Below are 22,572 nucleotides of genomic sequence, written 5' to 3'. Positions count from 1 at the left end.
ACGTACAATTTTGCAGATTCTTAATTATTTAATTTATTTAAATGTAATACAGGGAGATAATATTTGATGACACTAACTTGAAAAGTGAATCAACGGAAGATGCCAAAACGAAATTAATAGTCTTTTTGGGCAAACTTGAACCGACATTTATAGTGAACCAACGCAAAATGCCAAAGAGAAATTAATAACCTTTCTGGGCTAACGCCCTTTGGGCTAAACATCTGAAAAAAATGTATGTATGTTTTATATCACAGCAAAAATAAAATAAAATCTGTATTGTAATCCAACTATTTGTGCTAAAATGAAAGCCCAATTTTTAAAAACTGTAAAGATACGCAAGAGTGCTAAAATGAAAGCCCAATTTTTAAAAACTGTAAAGATACGCAAGAATTTCTAATCACATTAGTAAAATTCATTTGTTGCCATTTATAGTAGGTTTCAATACCGGACAAAGAGTTCTTGTCACTGTCCGCACCTTCATAGGAGGTGGCAACGGTGGCCGCCTATTAGCTGCGTCCACAATAAAATGATCATCAATTCTGGCCTTAGAAGTGGCCAGTGCTGAATAGACAAATGGCAGTTACTGGATTAAAAAAAGATTCATTTATTTACAAGATCCAAAATGAAAGGAACATTGTAAGCAGTAGTCCAGATAAGCAAAGACTATAGAGAAGGTTCCTTACAGAACGTTACTTCTAGTTTCAAAATAGAGTCAGCTTAGCCATCAAGAACAACTGTAACTCAATTTTTAAATAAAATAGAACAATTTTAAAAAACCTGGAAAACTGCATGTATGTCCCATACCACATCAAAAATGCAAAATAAATATTTTCAATATTTTTATCTGAATATTTTTCTTAAACTGCACTGGTACGTTATGAAAGTCTTGATAAAAATGTACATTTCTTAATAATAGATAGGTGCACATTTGTAAACATCGTTGAAGAAGGAATATACTAAAGTACTTCCTTTTTCTCTTGAGGTTTGATATTGAAGCTCTTTTTCTTTCGTGTGTTATAGAATTTCATTGTTGGCAGAACACGAACTGCTTGATACCTTTACTCTCTTTCTGAAACCGATAGTAAATCTTTCTTTCTGTTATAATCAGCAAAAATTTATTTATCTTACCTTCCGTCATTACGCACCGTGAAATGCATATTCATGCCTGTTTACCAATACACAAAGCACCGCACCTTCAGTAGTTTCCCTTTCTGTCATTTCAACCTCTTTCAATGCAAATCTTTTTACTGCACCCTTTGCATTAGCCAAAAATGCGAATAATTCGAAGTCTCCCCATTCGACATAATCAATATGAAAGAGAATAAGCAAAAATCGCTCGTAAAAATTTCTAGTCATTCACTGGTTATGGACTTGGGGCATCGAATAATCCGTGAATGGGCAAACGAGATAAGGACTATGAAGGAAGGAAAAATTTTAGCATGTCCTGCACGTGCATTTCTAAAAGTTCCCTATGGAGGAAAAATATAAAAAGTGGTTAGTCTACGTGCTCAGTTTGGTAAACACATGTCGATACAGTGAGAAGCACTTTATGCCATCGATGCCTCATTTCTCCTGTAGTAAAGGCAAAAAGAAGAAGGTGAAAAAAGATTTGAATCATTCATAGCTCCACATCATTTAACAAAAGCTTTGAGAATGTGACTGCTCTGATATCCCCTACAGTCGAATTTTGTTCAAAAAAAACGATATATTTCAGGAGCAGTAATAGGAGAACACTAGATGGATGTTACTATTTATTCTCAAGTTAAACATTTGTACAAAGTATATACTTCAATAGAGGAAAATGTGCATATATGTATCTGGTGGCATAAGCATAGAAATGAAATTTACATAAAAACATAATTAAATGTTTAAAATGCAATTAATTTTAATAAATACCATCTATAAAGAATGCAAAATTTCATTGATTATTTTTATGATTTACAAACATACGCGGAAAATATATATTAGTGTGTTTCGAAAATGCTATGTGAAGCTCACTGTAGCTCTTTTATACTCATATTTTACGCTACTTGCATTTTTTGGCGAGCTGTGGGTTCAACTTCGAATGTACAGTGGTCAGTCAACTACACAATATACAGCGGAACCTCGAGATACGAATTTAATTCGTTCCAGCATTGAACTCGTATACCGAATTTCTCATATCTAGAAACAAAGTTCCTTAAGGAAAATAATGGAAATCTAGTTAATCCGTTCTGAACCACCAAAGTTATCAAAATAAAATCCATTTTTCTAACGAATAACACTCGTAAATAATATAACCGTAGTTTACCGTTATGATAGCTTCTGACACCGAACTGCTTCTCCTTATCCACATCAACAGCAGCTTCTTAACATCTTTAAGAGTTTTAGTCAGTGCTTAGAAGTAACGGTAACTCTTTTCACTACATCAAGGTTCTTAATTTCTTCCTGCTTCTTCAGAATAGTGCACCACGCTTGTTTATGTATTATTTCTTTCTTAATTTCAACGTCCATGGCTTCCTTGTTTCTTATTGCAGAACTATCTGAGGCAACAATCTTCTAGGGAGTCATCGCGAAATAATTATTTTCACGTTAAATGTAATTAGCACTTGACTCACAAGCGCACAAACATCTAGATTAAAGACCACAGAGTGATCTGACGAAGGGATTCCCCGAGTCCAGGCGGATCGGTAAATGGCGCCACGCATACCAACAGCCTGGCTCATTGCTCGTTACTGAGTTAATGCTCGTATTTTGAGACACATTTTTCGCTCATAATTTCCTCGTATCTCGAATTTCTCGTATATAGAGGTACTCGTATCTCGAGTTTCCACTGTACAAAAAAATTGCAATATTGAAACCCTGCAAAAAAAGCTAATCGACAGCATTTATAGGACATCAGTTTTGGAACTAGTGCGTTTTCTGCAGATAAAGAAAAATTCGAATGATATGCTTAAGGTAAATCTTTCAGTTTACCTATAAAGGCGTTTAAATCTGAATCAAATTTTCTGTGAGCGTAACTTAAATAATATTGCCTTCAAAATTACGTGTTAAAGGAGTAGTGCATAAACATAGAAAATACTTTTACGTAGTTAGTAAAGCTTTATCCATGTAGATTTCGAGTAATATTTACGTTAAATATTTCATCGAACATATGATTTACATAGATTACCATCATACTGAATGGATCGCAAACGTAATTGTTTACAGCTAAACCAGGTAAGATATATATACGTATTTATCGCAAATTTGCATCATTCATAGTGGAAAATAATAGTATGAGCGATTCTATTTTAGAAATATCTTCAAAGATGCAAATATCATATTAAACATAAACAGGTAGTTTGATTCATAAACGAATGATAGAAAATACATTCAAGAAAACTATCACGTTTTTTATTACTGAATCATAAGGGAACTATAAAAATACAAATATATTAAATGTTATATATTAATAAAGAGGATAATTTTATATAATTTCTCTTCGTAAAATCTACAGGTGCTATTTTACTACAAATTACACACACACACACACACACACATATATATATATGTGTGTGTGTTTGTTAAGATGGTATCTGTGTGTGTACAATGGTATACATATGTACATAACAATAGGCTAAAAATTAAAAACAATTTTTTTATATCCGTCCTGCGTTCTAGCTGCAGGATTGAAGTAAAGTAAATTTAAAGCGTCAAAAGTTAAAATTAAATTGGAATCGAAGCAAGGCAATTCCTCAACAATATTAATAATTGCAACCGTGTGTGAGAGGTTTAAAACAATATATAGCCAAATCCAAACAAAAATAAGAATTTAAAGTAGAGCAAATTCGAAAAATTTGCGAAAGGAAAAATATACAGAATTATAAAAATAAAAAAATTAATCTCCTTTTACTGAAACTCCAGTCCAGAACGCATCAAGAGAAAATGAATCAAAGCTTCATAAAAGTCAATATGTTTCGAAAACGTGTTTTGTTCTCCTGTTTTATTTGAGATCAAAAACCGAAAAAATGATTCAATTACATTTTTATTTAAGACATTAAAATTCAAATAAAAGCGGAAAATCTATCTATCTAGATATATATGTCATAATAAAAGCAAAGGAAATAACGGAGCAGTGTAGATGCGTGATTAGATCCATATTGAAGAAGAATTTTGATTGCGTAGTATTTAAAGAACTTGGCAGTCGAGGCAGTTTTAATTCCATTTCTATTTCCAATTGATATTTGTGGCCACAATCACTTGGCACTCTAGTCGTGCCTTTCCACAGAAGATTTACATTTTGATATTGTTGGGATAGAAAGCAAGCCAGCGAAATTACGTCTTACTAGAGTAGAGAGCAAAAGCTGAAGGGCGTACTTATGCAAAATTGAAGCACGCGAAGAGAAAAGTTTTGGTTTGCAATTCGGTGATTGGTCGTCAAGAGGCATCTGGTATTAACGGTTACGTAAGATCGCATAATTAATTTGAATGACGCAATGCAGAGAAGTTATTACGATTTTAGAATAGAGAGGAAGAATTAATGTTTATAGTTATAATTCTGATTCATACATTTTTATCTTACATATTTCCCCCCTTCAAAAAGAAAAAGGCGTAGCGACAGAGAAGCCTTTTTAAAGAGAAAGAGTTAAAACACTAGCAAATGTTAAAAAATTAAAAATAAATAAATCATAAAATTTTTGTCCTGTAAAGTATAATTTATAAATATCAATTTTTTTTAAAATAGATTCTTAATTTTTAGAGTCCTATGGAATTTTTCAGCATTTCAGTCCAAAAGTCTTTTTGTTCGAGAATTCACATAATCATAATTCTTCAGGGAAGGTTCTTGTTATCGCAGAATATCACAAAATAAACTTTTACATAATCATTACTTATAATTAAATGTAATGCACATAAATATTTATGATATTAATTTTCATATTGATAAATTATATTTTAATACCATATAATAATAGGAGTAAGCTTCAGAAATTATGGTGTCACCGTTACCATCTTTCATTTACAATTCCTGATTTTACCAAACTGGAAGCCTCGCAATACTTCTAAATAAACATATCCTTCAGTAGGGCTGTCCTCTTGAGCTAACCAGTGTGTTCTCTGCACTGGTGGCCCAGGGTGCCTAGACAGTTACTTGAAAAGGCCTCCGTTCCTTGCATTAAGGTAACTGGCCTTTGAGAACTGCACTAATACATTCCATAATAAAAAATATAATAATAATAATATAAAAAAATTACATGCATTCATAAAATGAGAGCCTCCAACATTATCTTGCATGAAGAGGGTAAAAGGAACAACTGTACAGAGGTAATTACAGGCCTCTGTTGAAGGAACCAGTACACCCTGATCATACTATACTTAACACACAATAAACCATAAATTTTAACATGCATTTACCATAATTTCATATTACGTAGCTGTAATAATTTCACTTATTTTTTACACCTACTTCATTTTTAGAATAATTATAAAATTCGTATTCAAAATTCTCAACAAAGTTTCAAAAACATAAAAACTTATCTTAATATCCTTCCCTATGAATAATTTAAATAGCTTAAAATTCGTTACTTAATTTGCTCACACATAATTATGAAAAATTAGAAACATTAATGAACAAGAATTTCAGATTTTCTCAAAACAAATTGCAGAAATTTTAACCAAAGTTGAAATGAAAACTACAGAATCCTCATCATATTAAATAATTTAGTTCCTGAGCTAGATTCACACGAATGTAATAATTTTTGAGCTGTTGAAAAAGCGGAAGTGCAAATAATTTTCTGTCGCACATACTTGCAAACACAAACTCGGATCGACCTTGAACCCGCTGTAATGCTGAATTCCTAAACGTTAATTCACTGATGATTCAAAGCACTTTTTTTTCTAAATATTGTAGAGATCGGCGAAGCAAATTAAATATTCCTTTTCACTAGGCATTCGAACGTCTCAATTTATCGTGAGATTACTTTCAATCTGTAAACACTACGCGTAACTTTTTTTTTGAAGCACTTGCACAACACCACAGCAGGAGAATGATCTATTATTTTTTAAACACTAAAAAAGCAAATTTGATGATTCACTTCTCTCACATATCTTGGATTTATCACAAAACGATGATTTGAAGAGCTGAATTAAATTTTCCATTGAGGTTTCAGGCTGCAGGAAACTATCCTACTGGCTTAATTGTCATAATAAAAGCAAAAGGAAAAGACGGAGCAGTGTCGATGCGTGCTTAGATCCATATTGAAGAAGAATTTTGATTGCGTAGTATGTAATAATGCTAACTTGGTAATATCTATAGAACTTGGCAGTCGAAGCAGTTTTAATTCCATTTTTATTTCCAATTGATATTTGTGGCCACAATCACTTGGCACTCTAGTCGTGCCTTTCCAATGAAGATTTACATTTTTGATATTGTTGAGATAGAAAGCATGCCAGCGAAATTACATCTTAGCAGAGTAGAGGGCAAAAGCTGAAGTGCGTAGTTATGAAAGATGGAAGCACGCGAAGAGAAATGTTTTGGTTTACAAGGACAGTTTCAGTTTGCATTGCGTCGTAAGCTAATGTGTTGACTTCGTAAATAAAACTTGGCAGCAGAAGCGATTTTAATTCAATTTTTATTTCCAATTGATATTTGTGGCCACAATCACTTGGCACTCTAGTCGTGCCTTTCCACAGAAGATTTACATTTTTGATATTGTTGAGATAGAAAGCAAGCCAGCGAAATTACATCTTAGCAGAGTAGAGGGCAAAAGCTGAAGTGCGTAGTTATGAAAGATGGAAGCAAGCGAAGAGAAAAGTTTTGGTTTACAAGGACAGTTTCAGTTCTTAATTATTACGTCATCAGAGTTGCGCGGGCCATAGAGTGATCTAGAAATGACGCAATGCAGAGAAGTTATTACGATTTTAGAATAGAGAGGAAGAATTAATGTTTATAGTTATATTATAATTCTGATTCATACATTTTTATCTTACATATATATATATATATATACCTATATAGATAGATAAATAGATATGTAGGATAGTATCACGATGCACAGGTGACGCTACACGCCATTCAGTGCACAAAGACAGGACAGACGATGGAACCGTGAGACGAAGACTGGCGGAAGAGACTCCATAATGATGAGAAAATGGACTTTTTTTTAATGTAACACTTATTGTCTTTTAAATAAATTCATGTTTCTGCTTTCATTGCCTTGCCAATGTGTATCTTAAAACCATCATTAGTAATAATACGTGTGGATTATCCTGTTTACATATCTCCTGAATACCGCGAGCAGCTAAGCCTTAATTCTACGAAGTGTGTACCAGGAAGCGAAGGTCTGCACATTTCTGGGCGCTTGGCGCCGGATGGGCTTTGGATATACGACTTGAATTTATATGGAATTTTGACATCAGTATTGCGAAGTTGGAACTATCAACAAACTGTTTACTTTCAATTCATTTCTCTTCATTTTATTTGTTATTTATAAGATTAATGAACAGCAATATTAAACAAGATGGGGAATATTCCTAGAATTTCTGAGTCTTTAGGAACTGGTCCCATAAAATTTGTTAAAACGTTTGCATTAAACTATGAATGGACTTCTAAGTGAGAGGAAAAATTTAAATCTGTATTACGTTTTTTGATCCGATATTAATATCAGAGCAAAACACTCGAAACAAAAACTGATTCAGATTTTATCTGAAAGCGATTTAATTTCTTTGCTTACTTTGTTACATCTTAATTTTGAGTGGAATGCTGATAAGTAGCTATGATTTAATACTGAAGAGTTTTTATGATTTTAAGGTTTCACAGTTCGAAGTTGACGATGCTGATGAGTTGTCGAAAACTGATTATGATAATGAAAATCTTATTTCTCGTAACATTCATATTTACCTTCCATACAACATCCAGTAGAACAAAATATTATAATGTACAGTAATATTTTATTACATTTTCGTGACATTTAAGAAAATATTTCGTAATTCAGTGATACTGATACATATTCTGTAGTATTCCCGATCTAGAAGATTTTTGAAAATTATTTCGGTTACCTGAGTTACAAAAGATTGGATTTACTAAAAACTTGCTTGTTGGTTTTGCTAAAGTATTCATGCGGCTCTTGGAAGTCATGTCATAAAACAAGTTAAAAGCTTCAGTTTAGTTCTAAAATAAACAGTGCAAAGCTTCATAATTTGTTACAAAAGCGATATTTAAAACCAGGTGAATCTCTTTCGGAATATTTAATCGCAATGTGGGAAATACCAGTCATGCTTCTGTTGACGATTCATCCATTCTTGATTATGTAATTAATGGGACACCTGATCCAAATAGCAACGAATTGTGTGGCTGTTCAAGTAATTTCTAATTTAAAAAGAAATTAAAAATTTATGAGAAAATTCGCTCGCTAGCTGCAAAGCCTGCAGGTTATTCACGCACAAACACTCACAATAAAGTATGCACTGAGCCTAGTATGACTACAGAAACAAGATGCGGTAACTGTGTGAAGTATACACCATAAATTGAACGCATGTAGCAACAAGAGTAAAAGATTTAAACATTTTTAAATATAACTTATATGGACACAAAGCCGTATATTGTTTTAAATGTCTCCTAAAAATAAGCTGTTACTCCAACTAACTGTTACTCCAACTAACTCAGACCTATCACAAAAAAGGCATAAAACTATTAATTTAGGCAATTTGCAAATTGATGCTTTAGATATGCTGATAAACAAGTAAAGTTAATAGGCAAAGATGTGCGTAGGAAAATAGGTTTTCACCACTTAACCCATTAACCGCCAAAAATACAAGGAATGTTTTTTTTTCCTCATAAAAATAATAACTAATATTAAATTAAGCATTTATAACATAAATTTACATTGAAAATAAAAAAAAAAAAAAATGCTCTCACCTGTGGAAAAAGCGAGTGTTGCGTTCGCGCAACGTCAGCGGAATAAGACTGCGGATGTTCAGTGAGTAGAATTGTACTCGTGTGATGTTTCTTTTGAGTGGCGCGCAGGATTACTTTTTAGCTGTATAACGTTTTATAAATCTACAAATCACTTTACTTGTAATTAATTTATTATTAAAATATACATTATATTTCTTTTACAAGTACAGATTATTTCATTTGAAAGATTCAAGCATGAAAAGCTTGATTACGATCATGATGTAAAGCTACATTACATACTTTGCTTCTAAAAACACTCTGGCTATGGTACTCTTTAGAACAAAGTCTTTTGTTGTCAAAGGACATTATGATAAAATGTCTACCATCTCCATGCAATGGTTTCTGAATGCTGAATTTACTAGGTCTTCCTGTTGCTGATCTATTTCTGGCTAATTCTACACTCTCAATAGGTGGTGGTGTATTTAATTATGGCAAAGCACGCTAGGGCTATCTGCCTAAGGGGAGGGATGCCTTCGTGGAGGACTTTCTAAGGGAAACTGGCTCGTATACACGTTACACATGGGGAAAACCACGAAAACACCCATGCAGCCATCCCGTTCGCGGGATTCGAACCTCGGGCTAAACTACCAGTGTTTAAGGACTTTACCGCTCGGCCGCTGGTGGGCCCACACTCTCAATAGGAGTTTGCAAAAGAATAATGCATTCTCGCGTCTGAAATCTAAAAGAGACTTTATATTTCCAGTAGTAAAAAGTGGTAATATTTAGTAAGTTCAGATACGGTCTCACCTCATATAATTTAACAGTATTGTCAATTTGACTATTGTCAAATGCAAATTCTGCTTCATATTCCTGCACTGCAAACGTGATATCAATTCTCGTACAACAGGAACAGAAATTTCCTTATCAAAAGACCAATATATTTTTTCTTGAGGTAAAGAATGATATCCTGTAAGCAATAATATTCCAATAAATCTTCTCATATAGGCTTCAGATGCAATAAATTCTGGGCTTTTTTTTTTTTTTTTTTTTTTTTGCTGAGCGTATATATTTGTCTGTTCAACGAGAAGGGAGTAAATGTCTAAATTAAAAAGAAAATCGAAAATCTGTGGACTAGTTTTACCTTGTGTTTTGTGTTTTATAATTTCTCTTCTATCTCTTTCTTCATGGTTTTTCTGAGACATAACTAACAGTTCTTTTTTTTTTCCACTTCAAGATTTCAGTCTTCTGCTTTTTAAACTTTTTAGTATGACTATAACTGCTTTTAGAAGGCTGAAACTTACTTCTTACGTGAATTTCAACTTCCCCAGCAGTATCATTTGGTAAAATATCATTATCATTGTTTAAAATATTGTTTAAACATTGCCATTCCTTTCTTCTTCGTCACTAGCCTCTGCAATTTCTGGTGGGAAAAACTACAATATCAGTTTCATTCTGGTCATTATTAACATTATCATCATCTGTTTCTTCATCAAAAAATCTTTGAAGGGCTTCTTCTAATGTAAGATACCTCGTTCTAGCCATTTTTAAACAACCAGAACATCGAAAGAAATGAATGAAAAAGGAGATTGACTGCCCGTTTTCTGCTGACGTTGCGTGAACGCAACACCTGTTTTCCCTCCCTTCCCAACACAAATATAAACATCTGACTGATGTAATTTTCTGATAAATGGTTACCTTGACTAAAAATAGATCACTCATAAAGACGGCGATTCTTTCGTTAAATATTTTCAGTAAAAATACCCGGTCGAAAATATTGCTTAAATTTTGCTTAAAGTATGAGATTAATTATTATAAACAAAATTATTGTTGAAGGCAAATATTTTTTACAGAAATAATCTTCATAATATTCCCTACACAAAATCATCGGCTGGTATAAAATATCTTAGGTAGTTATATTTATATATACGCAATTATTTTGACCGTTGCGTCAACCCAACACCAGTGGTTAATGGGTTTATCCAGCAGATCTATAATTAACGGAATTTGGCAGCGGGAACAGTAAACCTATATGGAAATATAGTTTATTTCAAATTAGGTGGTTTTTGATTTAAGTAAACCATTTAGTTGTCACACAAAATAAAATGTTTCTTTTTGAGAAACTAGAATTCATTTGCGATCTTCAAACTAAATGTGCTAATGTGTTGTAACCAATTAAGTTTGTATTCGGATATAGCAAGAAAAATGAGACGTTCTGTATGTCTGTAGTTCTGTATGTCTCCCTATTTATTGTGACAAATAAAGGATTAACGTTTAACTTACCTATTACTGTTACTGGTTAACTAGTTACCTATTACTTACTTGTTTGAGAGAGTCAGAAGAACTAAATTAGAATTCGCTTACTGAATTTCTCTTAACCCTCTAAGCGGCTAGAATGTTTTTTGAAATACCTGTAAGAACGCATATATAAGTGCATATTAATATATGTCAAAGAACTTAAGGTAATATATCAAAAGAAAACAAATTCAGGTTTGAAATACCAGGAGAGTTTTTACAATAAAATTTAAAAAAAAATTGTTCTCATAGTAGTTTTGGGAAATTTGTGCTTTCTTAGCGAAAACCCTGGCCGCTCAGAGGGCTTAATTGGAATTTAGCGATTTATTTTCGGTTTAGTTTTTAAAAGATTTTTTAACATTAGCTTTGGTACTGACGTTAAAAATCAAAGAGAACTGACTGTAAATGGAATTGAAGTAGAATTTAAATAAAGGAAAATCTGAGCCAAAAATTTTTAATCTGCATGCAAGTATTCATAACGGTGAGGAAATCGATAGATTCATAAAGGAGGTCACCCATGTCCATAAATTAAGGATAATTCGGAGTCACGCCAAACTCGAACTCTAAAATAAATATATCACCTGTAAAATCACTACACACATCTTCAAGAATCATATGCAAATTTCAGGAGGTAACCAGATGACACCGATGGTACGTCACAATGACGAGAGTGTAAGAGAGTGTTGTATAAGGAATACAGGCAAAGAAGTAAAATTCTTCGCAGGCGCTTTATAAGCATTTCAGTGCAATGACAGAATAGTTATGACACAGAGGACGCATTTGGATGATTTTTTACGTGGTAGAATTATCGGCCGTCTGGAATGTGGGCGTAATCAACTGGAAGTATGAGACGAACTTGGAATTGCCCAGAGTGCCAGCTTCAGGCTTTGGCAACGATTCCAAGATGATGGTAATGTGAGTAGACGTTACAGCACAGGTCGCCCCAGAGTTACAACGCCGAATGAGGACCGGTATTTGGAAGTTACTGCCAAAAGAAATAGGCGGAGCACAGCCTCAGATCTGTCTCGTCGGCTCTCTTCAGTCACTGGTACGACAATTTCAAGGCAGACCGTGTACAGACGCTTAAGGCAGATTGGTCTATATGCTCGTAGACCTGTCAGATGAGTTCCACTTACTGCCTTCAATCGGAGGATATCACCCGTATGGACTGGCCAGCATTCTCACCGAACTTGAATACAGTAGAGCACGTGTGGGACATGCTTGGCCGACGAGTTGCAGCGCGTCAACCTCCTCCTACATGTCTACCGGAACTTCGGAGAGAATTGCTTTTTGAGTGGTGTAATATCCCCTAAGATCGGATCGATAATTTGATACTCAGCATGCCTAGATTTTGTACGGACTGTATATTGCATCGTCTGGGAGACATACAATGTATTAACCATCATACCAACCATGTAATATTGTTTTTTGTAAATACGCGTTTTTTGTAATTTACTCCAGGGAGAAAAAATCGCTAATTATTTTAATAATATCAAACATATAGCATCTTTTTTTGCTCTTTACCTTTTGTTTAATAAATAAGCTTTACAAATAAGTCAAATTTGTTTTGCTTCTAACTCTTCCTTTGCCTGAACTTGCATTATCCTTAATTTATGGACATGAGTGTAGTTTAGGATTATGTATGAAATAGCATATCGGGTAAATGGCCTGCACTTCTTTTCTGGCACATAAGCACATATTTGTTAAATTTTAAATGGCCATTTTGATAAGTTATAGAGACATTAGGTTAATTGGAAGCAGGTAAAATGAAAAATGAGCAACCGCCTTCGCCGGGAATCGAACCACGGACCTCTGGAATACTGGCCCAGCTTGCTGAACCACTACACCAAGAAGTCACGCTATGAAGGAGGGAAAAATACCTTATATACTCCCCCTTTTAAAGGGCGAGTGAGGTTTTAGGCGACCCGATCACCAAATCCTGTGTGGGATTCATCATCCAACACTCTTTTAGTTCGGGTGCCATTGTAAAGACATTAGGTATTTCTGGAAGCAGGCAAGATGGAAAATGAGCAAACGCCTGCGCCTGGAATCGAACCTCGAACCTCTTAAAACCGGCCCAACGTGCAGAACGACTACAGCACGAAAGCACGCTAAGAAGGCTTAAGAAATACCTTATAAAGTGTGTCAGGATTTCGTTAATACACTTCTCCATTTCCTCTTTCAAAGCGCGGCGGTCTTTGCTTTGTTGACATGAACTTTAGACTTCAGAAAAATCCAAAGAAGAACGTCCAGCGGTGTTATATCACATGATATATATTACATGACACTATTCTGCTCATCAGAAAGGAAAATTACATAATCAGGAAATGACTCAAGCAGTTCAATTACTGCTTGAGTTCAAATACTGTAATTGTTTTTTGGAAACTTTGGCATGTAGCACCGTTTTGCGGAAACCGCGTATCGTTACATTCACACTTTGCAATTTATGTACGAAAAATGGATTATTACTGTTACCAGTAACTGTTATTTCTGACCAGCTGCACGTTCAAAGAAGACTGATGCGATGATGCCTCCAGCTCCAGAACCGCACAAGGAAGTAATACGTTATGGATACATTTGTTTCTCAACAACCACTCGTGCGCTTTGGGAACCCCAAATGAGACAGTTTTGTCGATTACATAAGCCATAAGATGAAAATGAGCCTCATCGCTGAAGAAATGAGCATTCACCTGTTGCTGTGTTCGAAACATGAGCATCTACTTGTTGTTCTTCCATAATCCATTCAACGAATTCTCTTCGTTGTGCGTTATCAGTAGGCTTCTGAGTTATTTGTACTTTTTACGTATGAAGAGGCAAACTTTTCACAGGAATACGCTGTATAATGCTTTTAAAAATGCCCTATTCTTGGCCACGGCTTCCCAGGAATTGTCAGCAACATTCTCACGAACTGCTTGGATGTTTTGTATTGAACAACGTGTCGAAAGACTGCCAGAGTGTTCACTCATTGATCCAGTCTCTCTAAATGGTTTATTTAATTCCTTCGCAAAAGTTAAACCACTGTAATTTAAAATTATTATTAAATTAAATCACCATTCTAAACATACTTTGTACGAAAATGGCCAACTGTTGCTGCGAAAGCTTCGTTATTTTTATAATATTGTTCAACATGAAAACTTTTTGTTCCTCCGTGTTTTGCTCCATTTTTAATAACCGCGAACTGTAAGCTGCCAAATTTTCTTTTTTGTAAGCAACAGTTTATTGCACAAATTGCGCAAAATTCAAATCTTGCGTGAAATTTTGGACACTTTTTATAAAGAATGTCTCATGTTGTGCCGAAAAACTGTTAATAGTAACAAACTTGAGGAGGAAGCTAGTGTTGCAAGACATTGTTCCGGAAACTTCCGTTCCCTACTGCACCTAGAACCCCCTCCCCCTCCGCAGAAAAATATGAAATAGATAAAAAAATCTCTGAGTGGTTGATGAAAAGAAATCATAAGACGTAGCTATTCTAATTCCGCTAGAAGTGTGGTTCCAAGTAAAAAGTAAAGAAATTCATATCGTTTATGCATAGATTAGAGACGCTTGAATAAAAGAACATTATGATAGCTCTCTGTTGCCATTGGCTGACGACGTTATTGATAAATTAGAATCTAGAATAATGTATACTACTAACGAAATGAGTTCTTCCATTTGGAAATAGATGAAGATAGTAGGAAATAACAGTTTTTAAAGTTTCTTTTTGCCTGGCCAACAGCCCAAGAACTTTTGGCAGATATATTTATGTGACATTTCCTGATCATTTAAAGGATAACGCGGTAGTTATCTCTACGAATGTTACCATTACTCAAAACAAAACTCAAGAAATCGAAATGATTAAACGTGTTTTGCAGATTGCAATATTGTATGGGTTAGAATTAAACGCTAAGGAAACGTCAGTTTCTATAAAAGGTAAAATCGAAATTCTAGAGCATAAATTTGTAACCATTCTAGCGTTTTTTCGTAATAAGAGGAAGAGGAATAAAGACAAGAAGATGAAAGAACTAATTGATCCAAAACTTCTGAATGACGTCATTAAATCCAAAGATGATTAACATAGAGATCCGAAGAAACAAATTCAAAAGGTCCAAGAAGAAATCAAAGGACTTACAATCGAAGTCAAATTTCTCTCGTAAATATAAAATCAATGATACGGTAGCTATCAAACGCATCTAATTAGGGCTAGGCATAAAGCTAAAATCCAAGTTTTTAGCCCAGTCAAAATAATCAGACCGAAATCTAACGATACATACGACCTAGAGAAATCTGGATTTAAAAGACCCCTTAAACATGGTTACCTCTGTTAAGTATCGGAAATCATGAACAGACGATTTTTGATAGTTCAAAACCGATTTGGTTCCTGGCTTTTGGCCAGTAGACTACTGCTTCAAACCCTTAAACCATTTTCAAGGAAAACCAAGAACATGTCTAAAAAGCCACCCAACTAGTATAGCGGCATGGGGGCATTTTAAATATGCGGAGAGCCAAAAGTCCTCTCGAGAGGTTGACGGTGGGAAAAGAGAGATGGCAGACCCTCGGACCCATCCCCACGGGGTGTTCTTCATCAAAACTGGGGATGGAACTGAGATAAATCACACTGTCACCTGTAATGTGCTCAAGACTGTTGCCAACAGCAGGAATAAACTTGCGCTCCTTACCATGAGGAATTTTGTGAGCTTGGGTTGAAATGATGCATTAGCAACAGCAACAACCACAACGTGCCTAAAAATGAAATGTATTGAAGAAGACGGCCTAAGCAACAGCAACAACCACAACGTGCCTAAAAATGAAATGTATTGAAGAAGACGGCCTAAGGAAGACGCTGTTAAACAGCACGTGTTTAAGAAGACTATTTTAGTAAACTGTTAACCTCTTTTCCGTCAGGGCAAACTAAAGTTTTCGTTTTATGATTGTAAGGATTATTTTAATTTTATTAGGAGTTAAATTTTGAGTTAAAGTTCCTCTCCTATCGATTCTTAACTTCAACTTACCACTTCCGGCCAGAACGTAGTTTTAGAATCACGTCTGAATACATAATGAGGAAGAGCGGTATTTAACCGCGAAGTTCTTCGGTGTTAGAGAGACAGATGCCAGGTATTCTATCTGCACGCGTCCACCGTTTTAGGCTACTCTCTATCACGCTACTCTATTACCACGCCCGGCCGTACTTTAGGCCCGTCATAGCTTCGCAGTCTATTAACCTTAAGGGGCCAACTCTGTTAGAATTTTGATTGCTTGAGTTATACCTCTTTAGTTTAGATTAGTTTAGCTTAATTCTTAGTCTCTTAAGTTCAAGCCCAAGTGTCGGCCTTATTGTACAACTCGAAGGCGGAGTTCTGTCAAATCTTATTTTGAATAATAAAGGCTTATTTTGCCTTCCACCTTGTTGTTTCCTGTCACACGAACTCAAGCGATTATTCGCTTACTAGTTCTTAAGATTCTTCACTTTCAACAGTAACTTAGAATTACCCAGTGAGGAAATCTACATGTTTGTTTTTTACTATTTTTAAGATTCCCTGATGATGAAGATCACTTTCTCCAGCATGCAAGAACTCATACCGTGAAGGCGAGAAAGTATGTAGGATGGTATCTTTCACTACGCACAGATGGCGCTTCATGCCATTCATCTAAACGGAGACCAGACGATGGGATCATGCAACGAAGATGAAAGTGAAAGGTCCGTTGGTTCAAATATGCGAGGATGGACTTTCATATAATACTTATGATTTTGTAAATATATTCTTGCGCTTGTTTTCATCCTCTTTCATATATGTATCATTTTAAAACCATCATTAAATAACAATCCATTTGGATTATCATGCTTATATTATCCGTGGACACCACAAGCAGCTAAATCATTATTCTAGAAAGTCAGTTTCGCGAAGAGGAAGTCTACATATATATAAATGAATAAAACTTTTGTATTTACAGAAAATTAAAACTGAAATTTGTGTATAATTAATAAATAAAATTTATCTCAGTTTGCAATGTGTTCGCTAATTAAATTTATAGCATATAAACTATGTTTATACTTAAATTTATATGTAAATTTCACGCCTCTCATTGTAGGTGTTTATTAACTAAAAATGTCAGTAGTGTTCCGATATTTTACTTAGATATCAATCGCACACCAGTTTGAAAATATCAAATTTTAATATATTGAGCAGATATAGGAGCAATGATTGAATGATTGAATGTTTTTCGTTCACAGTTTATACGTTTAAACAGCTTAATTTTGCCGAATTAATTCAGTGCCTATTAGCCATTGAATTATGTTTGTTTTCTTACACTATCTTAGTTGCAATATGTACTAGAGCAGTATTTCACTTACTGTAAAATCATTTATACGTAGAGGGAAAGAAGGCGCAGTTTCCATAACATATAGATTGGCGCAATGGGTAATTCTACAATACAAACCCCTTTAGGAACCAAGTTTCCTGTGTTTGAAACAAATATTATCAAATTTATAACTTCGTCGTAGAAACAATTAATTGTAAATAATAAATGACAACTAAATTTTTATATTGTATTTGAAATGAGAGAGTATAATATAAAGATGCAAAATTATTTTGTATCCCTATGAATTGTTTAAATTTTTATTTAAAGAGTGCAATGAAATGCAGAAAAACGATAACTTAAATTCATCGTTAGGATTTAATAATATATAAAACTTAAAATAACGTAGGTATATGTAATAGTAAGTTAACTTATGTGGTCTTTTAATATATCACATATTAGTGTATTTTAATAAATTTGACTACGGAAACTGGAAAAAAAGTGTTCCTCTAAATAAGTGACGTAATTATTTATTATTTCTGTTTTGACGGCATTTGTTTTCGCTAATGCATATATATCACTGAAAGTTATTTAACTCGAGAGCTATGGTAACTGATTGTTAGTTAATTTTTATTTAATAAATCATGATCGTTTGAAATTGACGTTATAGGAATTTTAGTAAATCTGATAAAATATACAGCATGTGAAATTTCAATCCATTTGGGGTCAGGTTGTAGAGTCATTAGGATTTTGATGTAAAAAAATGGGCAATGCTCTCGAGTCTCGAACCTGGACCTCTCGAATACGTGCCGAGTGTGCCGTGCCGTTACACCACGAAGGCATGCAGAAAGGAAGAAGAAAATACCTTATATATTCCACCTTTTAAAAGGCAACTGGCAATTAGGGGACACATTCGCTGAATCCTAGTGGTGAAGAATAATTACCCACCACGTTTTTAGTTCGGATGCCACTGTAGAGTCATTATGTTATTTTTGAATCAGGAGACATGAAAAATGAGCACTGTCCTCGCCGGACACGAACCTGAACCTCTCGAATGCGCGTCGAGTGTGCTACCGTTACATCACGAAGGCATGCAGGAAGGAGGGAAAAAATACCTTACAAGGTTTGCTGCTTTTGCTTACAACAGAGGCAGTCATCATCTCGAGAAAGAGTATATTAAAGTTGAAATTTTATGAAGTCAATTTCTGTATCTTTAATAATCTTTAGATCATTGAGAATAATATGTGTAGTTAAAGTACTTTCCAAAACAAGCTGAGAACCTAATGGGATCCTTTCTGTTCAGAGAACATACTGCAAAAATTAGACCTATTTTTAACGTTCTGTCTCGATGAAATATCGAAATGCTGCTCTTGTTACGCTCAGCAGAATTGCGCTTGCCAAATGCGAATCCGGAGAAGATACAAGCAAAATGACATTTAAAGTTTAGGAAAAAAATATGTCTAACAATCTTGGCTGACTGCAAATAATTTTCTACGAAAAATAAGTGAAAATGGCTTCATTCTGAGCATTCTACTTTAGAATGTAAAAGGAAAACGATGCCGAAGAGCTTTTCAAGTCTAATGATATCTTTCAATATCGAGGAATTTTATTGAGCGCATGAAAACCTGCAGAAAGTCTATTGAAATGTTGGATAATTTAAGTGTTTGTAGAAACTTTGGTTCTTGTTCCTATTACTGAATAAATTATTTATAAAAATGTAATCAAAATAGTCATTCTGGGAGAAATGATACATAAAAATTCAAAAATAAAACTTCAGAAAAAATATTGCGGAGACTTTAAAACAAAGGCATTTGCGAAACCATATTATACAGAAATGAATGCCAAAAGAGATAGTGTGCGAAATATGCATAGAACAGCATCAAATAGTTGAAATACGTGTAAGGAAAACGTATTTTAGAAATATACGAATAAGTTTGAAACTATAATATCTGCAGAGACAATTAAAATTCTCTCTGCCACTATGTATAAAGCAAGCTTTGGGTTTAGAATTTATTATATTGGCCGGACAATATATCCTTATTCAATTTAAAATTTCACAGTTAAATAAACTTTCTTTTCCAAATTTAAATGTATACTAAAGATTTACTGCAATTTTCGATGTAGCTCTACATTTTAAAATTCAATCCCTTTGGCACAGTTGTAGTAGAGGAAGCTCTCGTAACCTTGGACCAGGATTCGAATTTCTGTCGAGTTACGAATAGTTAGTTCTAGGAGTAATGTATTCATGGTTATGTGGGTCCTTAAAATACTGTCGAGACGAAAGTTCTTCCAAAAGGTTGTTGGCAGAAGAAAAGAGATAGACGATTCTTGGATACCTCTACTGACATCCTCAAAATAATTTGCATGTTTCCAGTTTTAATAAAATGTGTAAGTCAATTGCCTGCAATTTTACTCAGTGACAAAAAAGTCAGCTTGCGTTTATTCTTTATCTATGCCTAGAAACACATGTATACCTATGTTAATATGCGTTTTAGTTCTTTAAATTATGAGAATAATTTGAAATGCATTTTTTATTTCATATTTATTACTGTTCTCAATGAAATCACGCGAAAGAGTTAGTACAGTTTTGATTTAATGAAAGAAAAATAATTTTTGACTTAATATGAAATCATCTATTATGTGCGTGATAACAGAAAACTTCTTTTTGTTCTAATTGTAAAAATAACATTAAATAATATTTAAAAAAAGCAGCTGAAAATTAGATTTTCTGAAAAAATATTATTATTATTATTAAATATGAATTAAATATTTGAAATGCTAGGAAAAATATCCTCCAGTTGTTTAATATTTACAAACATTTCATAAAATACTTTAGAATGAATTCCTTTAATGATATTTTAAAGAAACGTCATTCGTAGTGCAGGAAGTACACGAAGTTTTTAAAGTGCAGCATGACAGGTACAAAAGAAAATTCACTTACATTTAACTGAGATTAAAAGTGTATTATATCTTATACTATGAGAAGTTAGTAGCATATGTACTATTCAGATTGCATTGTGAGCTTTAAAAGTAAGCTTTATGATGTAAAACTTCGCAAGGCAATTAATGTAAGAAATACGATTTCAGTTGTATTTAATAATCTTTATATATATAAGCGGCTAAAGTGTGTGTCGCCGATAGTTTATTGTTGCCACTCGGAAAAATGAGCGCGCAAATTAACGTTTCCGCAGTTTTTAATTAATATCTCGGCCGATTAAGTCGTACGAAGATGAGAACGGTATCGATGGATTTGGAGAATTTTTTGGAATCTGAGGTTACGCGTCTCGAATTTCAACTCGGCGCCGTTCCGTTGATATTCGAGAAAAAAAGAATTTGGTACGTAGCCAAATCCCTCTAATAGGAAAAACCCAAGAAAGAAAGTGGAAAATGTAGAGAAAACGTAGGAGAAAAATGAGTTTTTTTTTAATATCTCGGCTAATTAAAGTCTCACGAAGACGCAAATTGTCAAAATGGCGTGCAACGGACCTGCGGAATCCAACGGTGTGCTTCGCTATACCCGGGAGTCAGCAATTTCGGAGGAGATGATGTTACTTCACCCCATATATATATATATGCGGCTTAAGTGTCTGTTTGTCGCCGATAATTTATTCGTTGCTTGCGTAACTGTACTAGCCAATGGAGTGAAGTTGCCACGGCACAAAGTTGTCGTTTCAATTGAGACATAGACATTTTCCTGTAAAACCTGCCTTTGCTATGACCATCCATAAGTCTCAGGGCCAAACGCTTAAGCGTGCTGGCATTTTTTTACCTGAGCATGCATTTGGACACGGTCAACTTTATGTTGTCTGTTCAAGAGTTCGTGAAAGAACAGATGTAAAATTAAGAATAATTGATGGTCCTTTGCAAGGCGAGCTTAAAAATGATGGAAAGATCTACGCAAGATATGGTGTGCACAAAGAGATATTTGACATGTAAATTAACATTTTATTATTTAAATCCCCTTTAGTTATTGAGCTAGCGGTGGCTCTTAAGAAATGTACCGCCAGTGGTTTCCTTCATCGCTCTCTTCTTTAAGCAATTAAGCAAGTAGAAGGGTGAAACCCCTTGGGGCAGTAAGCAAAGGGGCTTAATCGCCGCCTGCCCTGGGCAATTCAGTTTGAATTAGCAGACACTTTTGCACAAATCATTTTAATTACAATTTATAATATCTAGAACAGCGGTCATTTCGTATGACCGCCGGGCTTTCTAGATTTAATATATTGGGTTTTAAAGAAAGTTTCCTGCCACCGCAAATATCGGCTACCAAACAGATCGCGTTGACGTGTCTAATCATCATTTGTCAAACGATTTCTGTCATTTGAAAGAAAGAGACTTGCTTTAGAATATTGTGTTGTGAAATTTGTAAAACAATATCGTTATCATTAAGTACAAGGTGTCCGAAATGGAACTATCGCGCTACCATATTAGAACCATCACTTACTTCCAGTGCCTTTGCAAAACGTCAGCTTCAGAATTTCACCAAATCATGTGCCCATCTTTAGGTAATGTTGTATCATATGACACTGTGAATTCGCGGTACCGAAAGTTCCAAAACATCCAAAACATTCCAAAACCTATGGCATCCAAGAAGCGGAGTGCTCTGGCTGGCTTACTGCTGTTGATGTGGCCCGTCTGCGAGAACTTGTGGAAGATCAGTATGCAATCACTCGAGTGAGATACAAGAAGTGGATAGACGTTAGTGCCATATCAATTAGCCGCGCCATGCATCGCATAAATTTGACGTACAAGTTCAATCGCTGGGTGCCGTACGAGCTGACTCAAGCAGGTAAAGATAAACGTGTTCGGGCCCGTACTAATGTGTTGAAATATCAACGCAAGGACAAAATTCTGGACCGAATCGTTACTTGCATGAAAAGTGGACTTACTTCACTAATACAGGCCGATAAATGGGTTCTTCTGTGCTCGGAGAGGCCTTCGTAAAGCTCAATTTGACTAACAAAAGGATCATGCTTTATATCTAGTGGGATTCCTGTGGTATTATTCACAAAGAATATCTGGAAAAAGGTCAAACACCTCGACAGTAAGGTGTTCAGCGAGATGCTAGTTCTTGTTGGCGTTGCTGTCAAGAAAAACATCGTACTGAGTTCCGGTGCCAAAAGGCAATATTCCATATAGATAATGCAAGACCGCAT

This window comes from Stegodyphus dumicola, chromosome 2 (genome assembly GCF_044657685.1).
Source record: "Stegodyphus dumicola isolate Sdum_Otavi_A_Nest chromosome 2, ASM4465768v1".
Classification (NCBI taxonomy): Eukaryota; Metazoa; Arthropoda; class Arachnida; order Araneae; family Eresidae; genus Stegodyphus; species Stegodyphus dumicola.
Note: the sequence above shows the minus strand (reverse complement) of the source record.